Genomic DNA, 13,251 nt, shown 5'->3' with positions numbered 1-13,251 from the left:
CTGCCAGGCCTCCCCATCCAGGGGACATGATCAAATATGGGGCACCAGAATTGGTGTGAAAGTCAGAGAGCAGCGATGTTAACCACTGAGCCGTTTTCTATTCCCTAGTTATGTCTTTTTAAAAGGAAATGTATTATAAGTGAAAATCTCAAAAATTTAGTGAAATATTAAGAGGTGTTCTTTGTTTTTATAGCTAAAAATATAAATTATGGGTGGTGACGTGGTTCAGCTGGTAAAGACATGTTCCATCAAGCCTGATGTCCTGCATTTGATCGCTGAAACAAACATGGTTGTAAGACTCAACTCCTAAAATTTGCCCTCTGATCATATGTGTGCCATGGCATGTATGAACCCACATGTGCATAAGCACACAGGGGAAATACACTAAACATTAAATGCCTATGTGTGTATCAGGTGAGGAGCGGGGAACGGCACTCAGTGGTAAAGGGCCTTGGATTCCATCCCCAGCACTGCCAAAAGGAAAGCTAAACGTTTACCACTAAAGGATAAGTGGTAAAGCCTTGGAAAACGTCAAAATATTGAGATCCAGATTAAATCTTTGATCTAAGACATTAACAACAGGCAAATTTTGTGTTTATTATGCTGTATTTTTAAAGAAAATTTGATAACTTGAATTTTATTAAACTTTTGCTTATCTAAAAATATCTTTGAGTAAAATGTAAGCCAACAACATATCCGGAAATAATTCAGTTTTTATATTTTGAAGTGTGTGTGTGTGCGTGTGCATGTGTGAATGTGCGTGTGTGTGTGTGTATGTGTGTGTGTGTGTGTGTGTGTGTGTGTGTGTGTGTGTGTGTGTGTGTGACAGAAACTTACATTGTGGTAGCATGAGCTCGGTGATGTGGGTAGACAGTATGGCATTTGTGCAGAACAGTGGTTTAATGGTGGGTCCTGAAGGCATAAGTAATGCCAAGGCTGGGAAAGAGGCAAGAATCGGGAGATTTGATGCTGTGGTCCTATAGATGACTGGGAAGGGGGCAGTGAAGATGACAGTGGGCTTATTTCTGTTTACAATTGAAAATACCGAATCAAAATAGTTATTCAATATTCTCATAAAACAGTTTGAACAATGTAGCTTCATTTTGATAAATGTGGATGTAAAAGATCCCCCCCCCCCCCCCCCCCCCCCCCCGGCCAGGGCTGTGGATACAGTTAGTGCTAGAGTTCTTGCCTAGCATCCGTGAGGCTCTGGGTGTCACAAACACTGTACAAAAACAAACCAAAATGGATGTATAACTCCCTTCTGTATCAGTGGGCTTCACGTCCTCAGATTCAACCTAGTTTACTAAAACAATTTAAATCTGTCCTGAATTCCTTGTTCTTAATGGCTGAGTAGTATGAGATTCCATCTTACACCCATCAGAATGGGTGTAACTCAATAACTCAAGCGACACCACATGCTGATGAGGATGTGGAGAGAGAGGAACACTCCTTCATTGCTGGTGGGAATGCAAACTAGTACAACCACTTTGGGAATCTATCTGGGGCTATCTCAGAAAAATGGGAATTAGGCTTCCTCAAGACCCAGCTATTCCACTCCTTGGTATATATCCAGAAGATGCTCCACCACACAACAGGGACATATGCTCAACCATGTTCATAGAAGCCTTATTCATAATAGCCAGAACATGGAAACAGCCTAAGTGTCCCTCAGTAGAAGAATGGATAAAGAAACTGTGGTATATTTACACTATGGAATACTACTCAGCTATAAAAACAAGGGATTCCCAAGGTAGTTTTCTACTTGTGGTCTTTCTGTCTTAGCATCCTGAAAGTCTGGATGACAGGTATGGAACATCATCCTTGGCCTTAGTGGGTCAATAAATTTCATATCTTGGGAAAATAAATCTGCTAAAAAGATGGAAGATGCCTGTTTGGTCTGGTCATTTCTTATTGTGTTGCCTAATTTTGATGTTCTATTCATATTTAAAGACATTACTTAGCAGAAAGTAACTAATGAGATTTGATGCTCTGTTTGACCTTTGGAAATTAAGTAACTTTAGTATTTGTTCCATATAGTAACCAGATAATCTTGAATGAATATATCACTTGAACATACCTGGATAATTCTGTAAAACAGATAATTTTATATATGTGAGATATTATAATCCAAACCATAGCAGATAGTAAGTGTAAATGTATATTTATATGACTGTATGTATACTTACATATGTGAATATACTTTCCTGCTGTCAGTTTTGAATGTGTTGTTTGTATTTACTAAGTTGACAGTTGCTGATGTGCTTTGTATGTGAATGGACATATGTTTGTTAAGCTTATGATATATGCCTTTTACCTTTTAAACTGCTTTTGTTTTGTGAGAACAGTTTGTGTCTATATTCAGATTATTGTGTGGCAAAAATGACTACTAGTACACACTGATTAAAGCGTTTACACTTTACTAACTTGGGCAAGGAATTTCTACTACTAGGGTATGGGAAGCTAGTGCGAATTTATTGTCTGAGAATGCCTTTGAACATTAACTTTGTTGTTGTGGATCTAAGTTGGAAGACAAAGCTAGTGTTTACTTACTGTCAGAAAATAGAACATATAATTAGTTTTGTTTTTGCTTCTAAACTTTTTTTTTTAATTAACAGGCTCATAAATTTGGCTATGGTATGTTTCAATAGAAAATATGGGTTTCAGCCTCAATTCTGCCATTACTTAGCTATATTACCTTGGGAATATTCCTACTGACTTTAATTTCTTCCTTTTATAATTAGAATAATCGAATTATTATAGTTTGTCTGTGAAACTTTATCAACTTCTAAGACTCAGTGACAAGCATTTCTTGAATGCATTCTGTTTTTTTTCCTTTAGCTTAAAGTTATTATTTATTTTACTCTTTACCGTATAGTCATGCATCACTTAATGGCAGAGATACCTTCTAAGAGCATACCATATAAACTTAGATAGTACAGGCAATTACTGATATGGCTTTTTGATGCTTGACAAGAGGAGGTAAATATGAGATATATGAGGCTGTTTCTGATGTAGATGCATTACTATCTTATAGTAAACTTAAAAAGATGGCTAGAAGGAGTATATGCTAAAAATAAATAGCATAGTGTAAGATACATATACATTGATAATAGTCTTTTGTTGCCAAGTATTATGCTATTTTATATTTAATTGTATGTGAGATACTTTTATATGATTGGCAATATCATAAGCCTCTTCATTGATCATTGGTAATTTGCTGTGCCATTATGAGAGTACAACAGCTATGGCAGCAGTAGGCAATAGGTGGATTTTTGGCTCCATTGTAGTCTTGCAGGACCGCTATTATATATGTGCTCCATACAGGGTAAAACACCATTATGTAGTACTTGACTATTAAAATGTACTTTTTAGGGCCGGGCGTGTAGGTGGACACCTTTAATCCCAGCACTTCCGAGGCAGAGGCAGGAGAATCACTGTGAGTTTGAGGCCAGCCTGTTGTACAAAATGAGTCCAGGACAGCCAAGACTACACAGAGAAACCCTGTCTTGAAAAACCAAAAACAAACAAACAAACAAACAAAAACAAAAAAACTTTTTATATAGTCTAAATTAAATGGAAGCTTGTTAACAATCTTTGTATTGCCACACTTCATAGTAAAATCAATGAACTAAGTTATTCTAGCCTAGTGTAGGGTAGACCTAGTAAAAATGTATGTGTATATATGGTTTCATAGTGTGTTAGCTTTCTATTACAGTGATGAAATACTAAATTAGTCTAAAAAAAGAGTAAGATTTATTTTGGTTCATTATTTCAGGGGCTCATGTTCGCTAGACTCTGTTTGGGTCTATAGTGGCAGTTCTGTATCCTGACAAAAGTGTGTCATGGAGGTTCAGTTTTTAGGCTACCAGGAAGCAGTAAGAGAAGGGTTTCTTACCACCCTTTTTGTTTTAATTTTCTTGTCACTGTAATAGAATAACTGGCTTTAACAATTTAAGGGAAGATAGCTTAATTTTGGCTCATGGTTTAAGGAAATACAGACTATCATAACAGGGAAGGTATGATTTTGGGTGTTACACAGCCAGTCAGTTCTCTCTGGAAGAAATCCCACAAATACTGAAGGTAGTGCCTCATTAATGCCCTGCATGTTTTTTGTAAGCCAGTCAAGTTGATAATGAAGATTAGCCAGCACATCTCTCATGAGCCAAGCTCCAAAGATCTAAATCTTAACATCTTTATATTAGACTTTACCACTTAAAGGCTCTACCACTACTGCTGAGTAACTCACAGGCTTGGAAACAAGCCCTTGGGTGGCATTTCAGATCAAACTATTGCAGTTAGTATGTATCTATCCCTCTTCCTGCTGTTGTCATTAAGAGTCAATTTTATGGGCCTTGACAAGAGTTCCTGTTTCTCTTCCAGTTGTAATGCCAGGGCTATCCTATTTTTCTGCTTTTCCTTTAGGAATAGAGCTATTCTTTTCCCTGTATTTTCTTTCCCTGGTTTTAGTAAGTTTTCACCAGGCCATGATTTTTATGCCCTTTCTCTCGAAGATTATGGATGGTGTTGCTTAGGAGAAATAACTAGATGGGTATGAATGGAGTGCATCACGTGGTGTGATAGATTTACACGAGTACCCTCACACAGCATTTAACTCCGACTTCTGCTTGACAGAGGGAGGAGACTAGATAGTCCTAGGTAGCTGTTCAGTTCCGCATTCTAGTCTTCTCTTGTAGCTAACAATGAAAAATTCACTCAAATTTCCTCTAGATTTATATTCCTAGTAGGGTTCCAGAAGAAGGAGGGTAAAAATATACAACTTCGCATAATTTTGGGGGTCGTTTTTATAGAGTTCAGTGGCCTCTATCTCTAGGTTAGGAAAAGCTTTAATTCTTTTTTTTCCCCATAGGTGCATGCCGTTGTATATGTTTCTGCTTATTTGCTTGACTTCCGTTCTATGTTGGGCTCTGACAAGTAATTAATTTGAATTTTACAATTTTCTTGTCATATTGGTGGAAGTGATGCTCTTTCCAACTCTTCATTTATTCAGTCTTAAACAAAGGAAGACCTTTACCTTTAAAAATGCTTTCATATCTATGATGATATTTCTTGTTAATATATTATATCTTCAAAGATGTTTATAATCTCTTACTTTAAATTCTTGTCTGTGCCCTTCTGTATTTGTTACGGGTTTTCTCTTATTTTTATTAGTTATATTTCTTTCTTTAAAACTATAGTTATCTTGTCGGTACTTACAATGCAAACATGAGGACCAGAGTTTAATCTCTACCTCCACCCACTTAAAAACTAAACCAAACCAAAATAAACAAAAACCAAACCAACCCAAAAAACTAATATGTGCCTTTATCCTAGAGCTGGCTGGGTAGAGAGAAGAGGATTCCGAGGTTTATTGGCCAGGCATTGTAGATGAACTGGTGAGCTTCAGGGTTAGTAGGAGACTAAACCTCAAGAGAACTGTGGAGGAGCTATATATGTGGCTTAGCAGGTAAAGTGCTTGCTATGCAGTCATAAGGGATCTGGCTATCACCCGCACAAAAACCAGGTGGACGCTCACCCATAATCCCAGCTCACAGGGAACAGAAGCAAAGAGTCGCCGGAATAAGCTGGCCAACCAGACTAGCTAAAAATGGTGAATTCCAGGCTCAGCAAGACACCTTGCTTCAATATATAAGGTGGAAATAGATTAAGAGCCACAGTATTGTAAGGTGCATGTGCATGTCTCTATGTGTATTTAACGTACATGTGAACATACACGCACACTCACTCACTCACACTTTTTCTAATGATAGGGCCCTTCTATGTAGCTCTGGCTGCTCTAGAACTTTCTATGTAGACCAGTCTGACCTTGAACTCACAGAGATTCAATTGCTTCTGGCCTCTGTATACACCTCCACGCCCCAGCACATGCATATGACCCACACAGGAACATGAACACACATACGTGCACATGACTGGAGACTTTGAAGCACTTGTCCAGAGACCTGGAATAGGTTGTTACAAAAGCTGGCATTGATGACTGTGCTATTTTAATATATGATTAAGATAAGCAGAAAATGGGACAGATTAATGATGAATTAGGGATGGAGAACAGAAACTCTGTCTTATTTATTCATTATAAAGTGAAAGTGCCAAATCAGCCAATTAATTTGACAGAAATTCAACTTGCGAAACCTCTAAGTTACTTGTTAGGGATACTGTGCTTAACTATTAGTTAATTAATAATTTTATTCCAGGTTTGTTTTAACTACTAGGTTAGTTTTTGAACTTTTTATCTCTTCTGTTTTATGTACCAATGTGAAACATTTCTTTTAGAGAAACAGGAGTAACCTTTCTTTAGATTAGATTTGATGTACTTTGATTCTTTTGATCACAAGAAAATTTTAGTACACTAGGATACAGAGACTATCAAAAGAATTGTTTTGTAATCCTTTCTGATTATCCAGTAGAATGCAAGTTTGAATGTATGCTTTAAATACATTTGAGGATGAAAATAACCAATTGCCCTAAAACATTTTACACTCAGAATTGGTGTTAGATAATAATTTCAGATTAGACAAAGAGGAGTGTTTTACCTCTAATTTGTATCTATCTGTCCAGAGACACTAGTTAATTATTAATCTAGTGAAAGATGTGGTCTGATCCTCCACATTACTTTTCCTCTGGCACTTATTTGTGGAAGTTGATGCAGTTGTCACTTTACCATTAGTGTGACAATATACTCAAAAATAAATTTAGAGGAGGAAAACTGTATTTTGGCTTATGACACCAGAGCTGGCTCCATTACTTATATATTGTAGTAAGGTAGGATGATCATGGCGGGAAGCACATGGGAGAAAAAGCTACTCACTTATGGCAACCAGGAAACAGAGAAAACAGAAAGGGAGGGGCCAGGGACAAGATCGACCTTTCAAAGGCGTGTCACCAATAAGCAAAGATTTTAAAGATGGAAAGTGAATGGGGGGTGGGGGGGGAGAGAAAGGCCACTTTGCCAATAAAGAGTTGGTATTTAGTAGAAGAACAAAGATTATGTCTCTTCCACCGACACACTTCCTCCAAGCATATTCTACCTCCGAGTAACCAACTCAGCTATGAACTTATCAATGAATTTATCTATTGATTGGATTAACATTCAAGCAACAGGTTTTTACACAGGAGTTTGCAGAAATTACTAATTTCCCATCAGAAACAATATGTAATTCAAATTGTAGGAAAGAGTACATGAATTAAAATAATATTAGTCTAGGTTATAAATGGCTTTTACAAGAATGTAAATTATACACTGGTGTACTTTAAACACCTTTGGGGATCTTACTATTTATTATAATGGTGTAATACATATTTGTTGATTGCTGAATACATAGTGAGGGAGACATTGGAATTTTTACACTTTACCTGCACTTAACTTCAGAATTCAGATGCCTTCAGAAAAAAATTGTATTGTCTTTTAGTTTTGGTTTTCTCATCAGCAAAACTGAAATGACAAAGTACTAGACAAGGTGTTTTGAAGATGTTTTAGTAGTTTATATAAAAGTATAAATTTACAGTTCAAAGTAAGTTTTGGAACATGTAAAGTGGATAAAATTAATCTTTATAGCATTCAGAAGCTATAGGAAGTGAATAAATGTCTTTTGACCAAGGATAAATTAAGGCATAAGTACCATAGAGAGTTAAAATGTTTTAAAATATTTTAGAGGATAATTTTGTTCAAATTCTCAAGATGTTTTCTTTTGTTAATGAGAAGTGATTATGAATGAGAAAATACTTTTCCAAACACACAATTAGAATGATAAAATTTCTAAGTAAGATAGGTTGTTGAAAATATAATCTGAGAGGACAGAGCAGTGGGGTGAATGATTAAATAATATGATATGTTAACAGCATTGTAATTAAGGATACTTAACATTTTTAAGTATATGTAAAGGTTGCTCTACTTTAGACACAGTGCCATGTTCTTTCCTCTAGTACTTTGATATCTAATTATATAAAGGTTTGATCTTTGAAAGTATTTGACTAGGAAATTAATAATCTAATTTTGCATTTTAAATAGGAAATTAGAGAGGTTTTGTGTTAGTTTCTAATCTTTTCTATCCATTGCCTCAAAGTCACTCTTAGTCAGAAGTACATTTGCTTTAGTTAAATGCTACAAAGTGATTATTCTCTTTGTAAGAAAAGTAGTATACAGTTGATTCTGTTATACTATTTTTTAGTACTAGCACTAGGCAAGGATTTGAAATAAACAATATAGTCATAAAATAGGGCCTTTAAGACTCTGTATTCTAAATCTTTTTCATAGCAGAGAGTGATTTTGGAGTAGATAATTAGACATTTTAATTATATATATTTAATGTATACTAAATATACAGTTTGAGTACAAACTTTTCAGTCTTAACTGTTAGCATTAAATCAATTAATAATGTACAAAGCATGGTATAAAATGTTAATGATTATTACTTTTCCATTCAAGGCTATTACTGTTCTAATTTCTCATAATAAAAATTTTTTAAATAAAAAATTCAGGAATTACAATATGTAGTGTATGTGAGCTAGCAGATGCTAATTTTGTATTTAACCTAAATAATATTTAAGATAGGTAAGGTTATATTGATGTGAAACTAAAACTTGGTTTCTGATTTTTTTCAAGAATTTAGAAAAATGAAAACAATATAAGAGAAAAAAAACAAAAACAAAAAACAAAAACAAAGGAGAAAAAACAAAATAAGCAAAAGGAAATTTTTATTTTAAATATTCATTTTAAGAACTTACATTTTTGTTATATTGTGAGTTTATCAATTCTAAAGATTCCTCAAGTCCTTTGTTTTGATTAGGGGTGATAATGACTGTTCCTGTTAGATTCCTGCACTGCTGGCTTTACTTCCCTGCCCCGTCCTGCCTTTACATTGCACATTACTAGGACTTTAGTTCATTCATGTTCTTGCTTTAAAGAACCTTAATGCAGCTTTGACATTTGATTGGCTAATAGCCCACCATAAAACTTTTTATAGAAATAGTTTACCAAGTCACTAAACCCATTCAAGTATTTAATAGCTTTCATTGAAGAGATACTTCTTTTTAATCAAATCAGTCATCGTATAAGAGACACAGATCTTCATTTACAATTTTAGTAAAAAGTGTCCAGAGTGATTTGAAAGGTAACTTCACTGTTTTGTGAAAATACTAAGAAAATACATAGTGGCTGTGTCTCTGATACATAGGAAATATTTGGGAAAGTTTTTTTCCCTTTCTAAATTGCTTCATTAGGGAAGGAGGTCTGAGTTATATTATTTGCATGTTATATTAACTTATTGTGAGTCTTTTAACCCCATAGCCTGACCTCCTGTGGGAATGAATTTTATTGTCTTCATTTGTTCTTTAATCACTTTTCCCAATAGGAGGTAATCAGTTAGTTTTGTTTGTTCATTTGTTTTCTGAACTGAAGATATACTGAATCTTAGAAGCTGTAAAAGTACAAAGCACAGGGCATTACTGTTTAGGGCACATGATAAGGTGATTGTCAGTTATTAAGAAGCTTGAGGCTTAGCTTCTTTTAAACTACAGGTGCTTTGGCATGCAATTTGTAGTTTTGCAGCAAAATTCTGTCATATAAGAGACTTCTAGGGTTCTCAGGCACTGGTAATAAAGGGACTGGTAAGAAAACATGCAACTGTCAATGCAAAACCCAATTCTGGAGTCTTGAGCATACAGGATTAAAATAAGTTGAGACTCTCAACCGCTGTGTTGCAACCCCTTTGAGGCTCCAATGACCCTTTCACAAAGGTCACATATCAAATATGCAGGCATAACAGATATTTACAATATGATTCATAATATAGCAAAATTAACGTTATGAAGTAGCAACAAGAACAATTGCAAGGTTGGGGGTCTCCACAACACAAGGATCTGTATTAGAGAGTGTTAGCACTAGGAGGGTTGAGAACCATTGCTCTAGAGCCATATTAGAGCCTTGAAGTGGTAACCCTTTTCAGTCGTATTAGCAGCCAAAGGGACTTGGCATGGTACTGCAGCGTTGAGAGAAGTCACTCTCTCACCTGTCAGTGTTAGATCAGAAGAGGATTAACCACAAAATGAGTACACAAAGCCGTTTAATACTCAATCACTTTCAACCAAAATCTTCAAGTGTCCTGTCTGAAAGGAAATGAGTCTGGTGGGGCATGAGCTCCGAGATGTAGGAATTCCTTGATTTCCTTAAGACACTTTAACTCTTTTCTTTTCTTTTTTAAATTTAGAACCCTGAATCCATATAGCACATTGTAAGTTCTTAATAAATACTTGGAATGAATGAATGAAATAATTGCTTAGGTTGTTTATGGCAGGCCATACAACCCACTTTAAAGTATATTAATTACTTTATTTATGGACGTAATAATCTGAGTTAAGAACATGAATATGAAATTGGCAAGTTAAATTAGTGTCTGGGTTATAGATTTTGTTGGTGTTACTTTTGTTGCTTTGGTTTACTGATGTGTCAGCCCCTCTTGGTTAGCAACTATTGAATCCACTTTGCTGTGGTTAGTGATTGATTTTTCTTTGTGCTTTTGTTACATAGATATTTTTGAGGCAGTGTTAGGTATACATATGTGCAGTAGAATCTATAAAATATGTTATAGGATAAAGAAAAACCATATAACATGTACTTCTGCTACTTTAAGGGAACTCAGGTTCGGATAGCCAGATGATGGAAAGAAGGGTCGGCTACATGCCCAGCATAGATGAACAACAGAAAACAAACTCATGGTATCTTTGGAGGGTCCTTTCACATAATAATGTGCTAGAACTTTTCTTTTAAAAAAGTTTATCTTTTAAACATTTCATATACATTTCATATGTATATATATACATTTCATATGTCATTTTACTATTTTTATGTACTTTATTTACATATATTTTGTATGTATCATTTTATAAATATATACGATATATATATAAATAAAACTCTTTTACACTACAGGTCTGTTGCTTATATATTATGGCTTCCAGCTTAGTGTTTATGGGAGTCTTGAGTGTGCAAATGAGTGGGTCACTGTGTCTATATCTGTTTCTTGTACTTGTTCTTGTGTTCTTTTCCTTGTGTCTGTTTTGTTCTTTTCCAATGTGTTAGCTTTTGTCTTATATAAGTATATTTTATTATTATCCTTTAGAAGCCTGTTTATTTTCTAATGAGACAGAAAAGGGATTAGATCCTGATGAGAGAGGAGGTGGGGAGAAGGTGAGAGAAGTAGATGGCGGGAAAAAATGTATCAGGATATATTATGTGAGAGAAAAAAAATCTGTTTTAAAAGGAAAAGAAAGTTAGGAGCCTGCCAGGGAGTAAAAAGATCCAAGTGATGTTTTAAAAGAAAATCTTTATAATTACACATTCATAAATAAATGTGAGGCCTAGCTAGATATTTCAGCAGCTTACCACAGAAGCCTGGCCTCCTGAATTTGACCCTGGAACACACATAAAGTTAGAAGGAGAGAAGAGACTCTATAAAGTCTTATGTCTATTTATGCTCCATGGCATATATGCCCCCCCTATACACACTGACCACTATATACTACTACTTAAATAAACATTAAATTCAAAATTGAGAGAATCTCGGCTACTGTCTCGAAAACCTTCTCTAAAACTTTCCTGTTTTCAATAAAGCTCTGTTAATAGGAACAAAGACTACTATTATTTTATATTTAATTATAGGGTTATAACCAATACTCCTTTCTTTAGAGATATTATAGACATTTCCAAGTTTTTTGTAGCATTTCAGTGAAGTTATAGTAGAAAGAAAATAAATGCCCTGTAGCAGAATTATTCATCATGTTTAAGATTTGATAGCCTTAGAGATTTGAATATTGTTTCATATTTTCAGTTAAAAGCACATTGATGTTTTTGTTTTCTCTTATGTGCCCTATTTCCCATTACAGTATGTCAAGCCAGATTATTTGATCCATTTTGATTTAATGGGAACAGTGCCATCTACTGAGTCACCAATATGATATACTACATATTATTTCCAGAGAATAGAGAGATGGATGTTTACTCAGTTATTTTTATTACTTATATTTAAATTTAATTGCTTTTTATTTGATTTCAAAAGAAATGAAATAATGTGAGTAAGCAGGTGTTTTGATTCTATTTTGTTTTTTTGCTTGGAAATAACAATTGAATTTGAGCTTTAAATATATTCTCTTTCTAGTACATTAAACAGATTGAATTCTATCAGAAGCCTGGTTGCACTACTTATAATGTACATCACTTTAGCTATTATCATTCAATTTATCCTACTTTTATGTTCTCTGCTCTTGAATCATAGTTTCTGTTTCCTGGGTCAAGAAGGAATTGTCTTTTCACCTGAGATAAAAAAAAATAGAATTGTTAAATTATGCTGATATTCTATCCTTAATACATCAGAGCATAGCAAATTTACAAAGATACATTTTCCATCTTACCAAAAAAATTTAATAATTTAGGGCTAAAAAGATGGCTCAGAGATTAAGAGCTCTTCCCGCTTCTGCAGATGACTGAGATTAGGTTCCAACAGCGGCTTACATCCACTTGTCACTGTAGTTCCAGAGGATTGCATACTCTCTTTCTGATGTCTTAATAAGTCATGTGTATATGTGGTATGCATACACATCTGTAGGCACACAGAAACATACTTAAGTACATATAAAAATAAAATATAAAATATATTTCTGCAACTGGAGAGAGATGGCTTGGCAGTTAAGAGTAATGATCACTCTTACGGAGGACCTGGATGAGATTCTCAGCACTTACATGGCAGCTGTCAGCTGTCTGTAACTCCAGTTCTAGGGGCTCCGTGTCCTCTTCAGGCTTCCTCTGGCACCAGGTACACATGTGATATGCAGACAGACAAATGTATAGGCAAAAGTCATATATCACTCATAGTAACACTAATAATAATAATAATAATAATAATAAATCATTTAAAATATATGTTACGGATAAATTACTTGTTGAATAAAATATATGAATAAAATAAATTTTATAACAAAATTCAAGTCATGTTGTGCACATTAAATAATATTGAATTTCTTTTAGTACTTCTGTGCCAGGACTTGGTGCTGCTGGCACAGCGATTTACAATTGAAAATACAGGGCACACCTACATAGTCATTTGATAAACTATGTGTGGGTGTAGGTCATCCCAACACTTCTAGTTTAAAATTTTGTTGCTCTGATGTAAATTTTTTTTGTAAAAAGAGGAAGGAGAAATAAAAAATTGGAATATAGTATATAAAAAAACTATTTTC

The 13,251-nt window shown here is 34.6% G+C and overlaps 1 protein-coding gene and 1 long non-coding RNA gene across 19 annotated transcripts in view; one reads left to right on the top strand and one right to left on the bottom strand.

Annotated features, from left to right (window-relative positions):
* The window catches only part of GPHN (gephyrin), a 391,499-nt gene that overhangs the window by 37,078 nt on the left and 341,170 nt on the right, over nucleotides 1–13,251 (top strand). The gene's annotated exons all lie outside the window — the stretch shown is intronic.
* The window catches only part of LOC311603759, an 84,048-nt gene continuing 83,594 nt past the window's right edge, over nucleotides 12,798–13,251 (bottom strand). The window contains exon 4 of the long non-coding RNA XR_014781235.1: nucleotides 12,798–12,817. This is a non-coding gene — a long non-coding RNA (uncharacterized lncRNA). The remainder of the gene's footprint in view (nucleotides 12,818–13,251) is intronic.

Source organism: Acomys minous (assembly GCF_964271855.1).
Source record: "Acomys minous genome assembly, chromosome: 8".
Classification (NCBI taxonomy): Eukaryota; Metazoa; Chordata; class Mammalia; order Rodentia; family Muridae; genus Acomys; species Acomys minous.
The sequence above is the reverse complement of the archived record's forward strand: the minus strand, read 5'-3'. Positions and strand labels throughout refer to the sequence as shown.